Source organism: Tenrec ecaudatus, chromosome 2, assembly GCF_050624435.1.
Source record: "Tenrec ecaudatus isolate mTenEca1 chromosome 2, mTenEca1.hap1, whole genome shotgun sequence".
In the NCBI taxonomy this organism is placed as follows: Eukaryota; Metazoa; Chordata; class Mammalia; order Afrosoricida; family Tenrecidae; genus Tenrec; species Tenrec ecaudatus.
This window is the reverse complement of record NC_134531.1, coordinates 263,253,261-263,259,260: the sequence shown is the minus strand read 5'-3', so window position 1 is coordinate 263,259,260 and position 6,000 is coordinate 263,253,261.

Below are 6,000 nucleotides of genomic sequence, written 5' to 3'. Positions count from 1 at the left end.
TATATAACTTTCCTCTAGGTCTTAAATGTTTCCTTCCCCTCCCCCCCCACACCCACTATCATGATCCCAATACTACTTTATAAATCTGGCTAGACCAGTGGATGTACATTGGTACAGATCGCAACTGGAAACGGAATCCAGGACAGATGACTCCTCCAGGACCAGTGGTGAGAGTAGTGATGCCTGGAGGTTGGAGGGACTGTAGGTGGAAAGGGGGAACCAATTACAAAAATCTACGTATGGCCTCCTCCCTGTGGGATGGACTGCAGAGAAGAGGGCAGGGGAAGACGTCAGACAGTGTAACACATGATGAAGTAATTTATGAATTATGAAGGGTTCTTGAGATAAGGGGATGTGGGGAGGGAGAGGGAAAAAGGAGTTGTCAATATTAAGGGCAAATGTTTTGAGAATGATGGAAATAAATGCACATATGTGCTTGACAAAATGGATGTATGTATAGATCATGATAAGAATTGAACGAGTTCCCAATAAAATGGTTTTTTAATTAAAATGGAAAAGAAACACAAAAATCTAAAGTCTTGCTAATTTTTCTCAGCTTATGTTTATTTCTTCTCAAGAATGAACTATATTAAAATTGAAACAATAAAAGTTGAAATGTATTGCCTTGCTATTAAACAGACCTACGTCTTACTAATCATTTAGCCTTACAGTAATCTTGCGAGTTAGAAACTGTTAGCCCAACTTTACACGAGAAAAAGAGTTAAACAAAGATTTTTCTATCTTCAAAATCACATCGATTAAAAGTCCTCAATCTAAAATTCAAACAAAGATCTTCAGGTTCTAAAATATGACCACCAAGGATAGAATTCCTGTAAGACCAAGATGTACGTAATTGAAAGTGTATCTTTGTGAGTTCCCATTGAGCACCTGGGGTCACTGTGATTGCCTTCTGGTAACTGAAAAGTGTGGATGATTTGAAGTAGTGAATGAAAGTAAACAGACAACAAAAGGAGCTTTATTTAGATTTTCTAGAAATGGGAAGCAAGGTAGGAATGGAGCTCCTTTGTTCCCAATACAATGGAAAGAAATGCCAGTCCTTTCTATCCAAGAGGGAAATGATTACTTGTTTCCTACTTACACAGAACTTTCCAGTAACACATTTCTGGACATTTAAGGACATATTAGCGAGTGTGCTACTTATTATTATAGATAACTCGTATGCCCATTCTGTCGATTACTTTGCCTTAATGGTCCCCCTATTTAATTTGGGGGACAGCTCTTAAGAATATGTTAGTTTCACCATTTAGTCTATGAATGAGCCATCTGTGTCTTCATTAAAGAGGCTTGTAAGCAAGCAACTCATAGACACACCTTTATTAAGAAATGCAACAGGGTATGTAACTATAGGCTGTCTGACACCAAATCCCTTGCTTTAACCATTAAGCGACATTACCTTCCATTCTAAACTGTGTGGACAGATGCAAAGAGCAACTCTCTGTACAAACAGATGGAGACAGCTATGAGAGTAATAGTAGATATTTGTGCTGATTATAGTAATAAATCCTCTAAATGGCTATTGTGCAGTCTTTAAAAATTTGTATTCTTTGATAATTCTGCTTTTGGAAATATAGTTTAAGTTCTTCCAGACTACCAGAGTTTGAAAATATTTACTGTGAACATTATTTTACATATCTGGATGTTATTTAAAAATGACAAATTCTTAGACTTAGATGTAAGCTACCAAACTTTTTGTTCAGTCTCCATTTTTTTCTCCTTCCTTTCCCTTTAATTTCCTTTTAGGTTGTCTTTGTTTCTACTTTATATAGAGCAAACTATTTTTAAAGTTTGTTTGTGGTGTGATATAGTAGAGGAAAGAGGTTATGTACAAAATTTGCATTTATAGAATATTTGCAGATTAATTGAAATTCCTCTGTAGCCAAATGAGAATTTATCTGCAATTAAATGCTTGAAAGGGGGATGCTGCTTTATAAGGTTAGCATTGATATGTTAAAATGTTTAGGTCAATTTTCATGCCTATAATTAAAAATATATATTAAAAAAGTTTCAACTGCAATTATCTGAGGTATAGAGCATGAGACGGTGAAAGATTTCGTGGTTCTTCTTGTGTAAATGTTGAATAAATGTTGAATTCTCTGGGGAAATAACTGGAATATCCATTGATTTGACTAGTACAGTAATTAAATGTATTCCCTAAGGAAATATGCTTCAGTGTTTTGGGAAGCTGCCTATTGTCTGTGCATTCTGGGCCAGGTGAGCGATTCCCTGGTTGTTGGCCTTGGGATTGCAGCCTGTCCCTACCTTTATTACCTACAGACAGGATGTGTGTCTTCTTCTCTCTTTGCAGCTCATCTAAATTTTCCCTAAGCACCTCTTATTTTACTTGACAATGCTATAATCTTTAGGAAAAAAGTCAGGGGAAAGAAAAAAATATGAAGTTTAGTTAGGATTTATATTAGGATTTAGAAATGAGCTCCCTACTGAAATTAATGACATTAATTTTAAAGTCATTTTAAACTCCTTAAGAGTGCTGATTACTTTCCCCAAACAAGAGGGTATGCCTAGCTTATTCTTTGTTTTATATTTCCTTCATCATTTCCTAACTTCAATATTTTCAATTAACTCAATAAATGCTTTGGGGAAGGGGGTATGTTGATATGATTCATTCACACCTTCATTTATTTTACAATCCATTGTCCCATACCTGTGAATATTCACATATTTCTAGGGCATAGAGGTTTTGTTTCACAGAAAGTTATATATGATTTAACACACACGATATCTTGCCTTTCAGATCGAATTCGGAGAATTTTTTATGCTACTATGCAACAAACCTTTAGTGACTTTTTGAGCAGTTTCAGCCATTACTGAAACTAGTAATTTCTATACTTAGGTTGGGATCAATGGCTATAGAGAAGAGTAGGACATCGTAGGGCATTCTGCACACAAGACTCAAGAGTTCACAGTCACCTCTACGATGAAGGATAAGGTTCAGAATTGAGCTTTGTTGGATGTTGTAATCAGAGAATTGTGACCATCTTCCTGCTGCTTGCCTGCAAAGATGAACCTCTGTCTGTCAGTGAGAATGCCCTCTTTATCCTAGACCTCGACCTTCAGAATTTTATATAATATTACACTTCTAGTTAAGTCTTGTGTGATACCTAAATGGGAATGGGAAAAATGTCTTCAACAGAGGAATATTCATTGATTTCCTGCCATGTGGTAGGCATTGGCCAAGCACCAGACCCCTGCTTTCATGGATCTTATAATTTGAATAAATATACAAGCTGGATAGCAGTAAGGTATATTGGAGTAAGTCAATCATAAGAGTACTCCATGAGGCTGTCTATGCAATCAACTCCAGAAAGAACCCTTGCTCCACTTTTGGAATTTGAGTCTTGTGGATGGTGCTTTCTGAGCATAAAGGAATGCTTACTCAGGAGATTAAGAAAGAGCATGTAATTTCAAATGGCTCAGGAAAAGTTCAAAGTAGCTAACGGGGTAAGTGAGATGAGAGGAAGTTCTACAAAAGGGAAACACATGTTTCAAAGGACACGAGATCTCCAGATTTTATTGAGAAACATGGAGAGCTCAAAAGAACAGCATTCCTATAGCGAAAACAACAAAAATGAGTGGAATAAACTGAAATGATGTGTTATTTCACAAACCTACCAGAAAGCTGAGATTACGGAACTCAACTAACTTTAAATCTGAGAAAAAAATAAACGCTTTCAGGGAGACGTATGAATGGATTATTTCTTATTTGAATAGCAAGTGCAGGAACAGTCAAACGCCAGGGACTTCAGTTTTTTGAATTGGCGGTGATAAATTCCCATTAGGAAGGAAAGGGGAAAGTAAACAAAAACAAACTGGTGCAGTGCAAGGTCCTTGCTTACTAGGAACAGATGTAGATGGAATTCAATTAGAATAATTTAAAAGATGGCAAAAGCTATATGTAGGAGAATAAGGTAGATCCTGTGCAGGTCACAGATAAAATGAGAATTTTTACACTTTTGCACCCCCAACCCCCAATCCTATCAGATACACACACATGTGCATGTGCACATGCACAGGTTGACACAAATACTTAGATAATTTCTGAATGGTTGCAGGTGATGGGGGAAAGAAATATTTTGTGATGAATATGCAAAACTATCCAGATTATTGTTCTATACTTCCCCAACAAGTAGAATGCCTTATTTTATGGTCAGAAAAGGTGTTATAAAAGAGATATCCTTAATACACTATTGAAAGTTCACAGCAGCTAGTGGGAAGAAGAGTTCAACACATTTCTGTATCTTGGCTAAGGGCAGTAATATATTCTTGGTCTCAATTACAGCTGAAAAAACTTCAAGTATGATTAGCAAGTTATCTCTCAAACCTAATACTTGCATTGATAGAATTAATTATAATCTTATGATAATCTCAACAGATGAAGAAAACAATTGATAAAATTAAATAATTATTTAAGATAAAAATATTTAGCAAATTAGGGATAGACTAGACCTTTCTTAACTTGTGAAAAGACATTACAAAAACAGAACAAAAAAAACTCCTGAAGGTAACATTTAATCGTGACAGCTTTTTCTGATTTGAGAAAAAGTAAGATGTTCACTCTTAAAACTCCTATTCAGTGTCACTTTAGCATGCTTAGCCAGTGAAATAAGGCAAGACAAAAATACAAATAATATCTCAAATTGAAAATAAAAAATAAACAAAATTGACACTAGCCACAGATGGCAAGTTTATCTATGTAGAAAATCCCAAGGTAATACATAGAAGATACTAAAAATCAATTTCCAAGTCTAGCAAACTCTCAAAACAGAAGACTGATAAATGAAAAAATATATATATTTCTATTAACTACAATTAAATAACAGAGAAATGTAGCATAGTGCCAAGTGAAATAACAAAAGAAATAGGTAGACGTCTCACAACATGTTTGCCAAATATATATATGCTGAAATTATATCACATTGGTGAAATTAAAGAAAACTTTATTATATGTACAACTATATGTATGCATGAATTAGAAAACGCAATATTTTGAAATGTCAATCTTCCCAAAATTGATGTACAGATTTATTATAATCTCAATCAAGAACCACTAATTCTATTAATACAAATTGATAAGCTTTTCTGAAATGTAGAAAGATAAAGGAATTGGAATATTTACCAAGCAAGGGAAACTTTTTTCTATTGTTGGCAAAAATGAAAAAATGTATGGGCACTATTGGTATTTGATCATTTCTGTCAAGTTCACTAGCTAGTTTACCCCCTGACCTTTCATCGTACACTGGCTCCAGCACATGCAGAGATGACATAAACTGAATGCATTTTTTAGACTCAATATTTTTTTGTTAAAAGGTATTGATTCAAAATCAATAAAATTATGCTCATATAGATTCCCACTACGGCTGGCAGCGGAGGGAGGAAGCCCTAGCTCGAGCTAGCTAATAAACTCCTTATGCCGCTTTTGCATCTCAACTGGTCGTGATTATTGCATGCGCCCAAGGTAAGCTCGCCTTCCTTCCCTGAATCGAATATTTGGGGACTCGTCCGGGATTGGGGATTGAGAGCACGAGCCCTGCTGCGGACACACGGACCGACCTTGAGATAGGAGGTACTTTTTTCTTTCCTTTCTAAAATTCCGTCCGGACACGTCTGTGGGCGGCGCCGTTAATTGGGAGCAGAATACGATGGAGGCGGAAGCACCAGAGCGGTCCTGGTCGGATTCAGAGTGGGAGACGTCCTCCGGTTCCCCTGGTAAGTTCCAGTTAGAGTCCGGACCTTATCATGATTCAGCACTTTTTGCCAGAAGCCATTCTTGAGATGATTTCCCCTTCACTGGCTTGGCTTTTGCCCTCCTTTGGGTCTCCTTTCGTCTCCTTGTGAGATGGTGGGAGATTGTCGGGTTGTTGGTGCACATAGTATAATGTTGGAGCTCTGAGCTTTGGCAGCTCTGGGGAGGTATGTTTTCTTGATGTGCACTGAACATTTAATTCAACTGCTCTGCATACA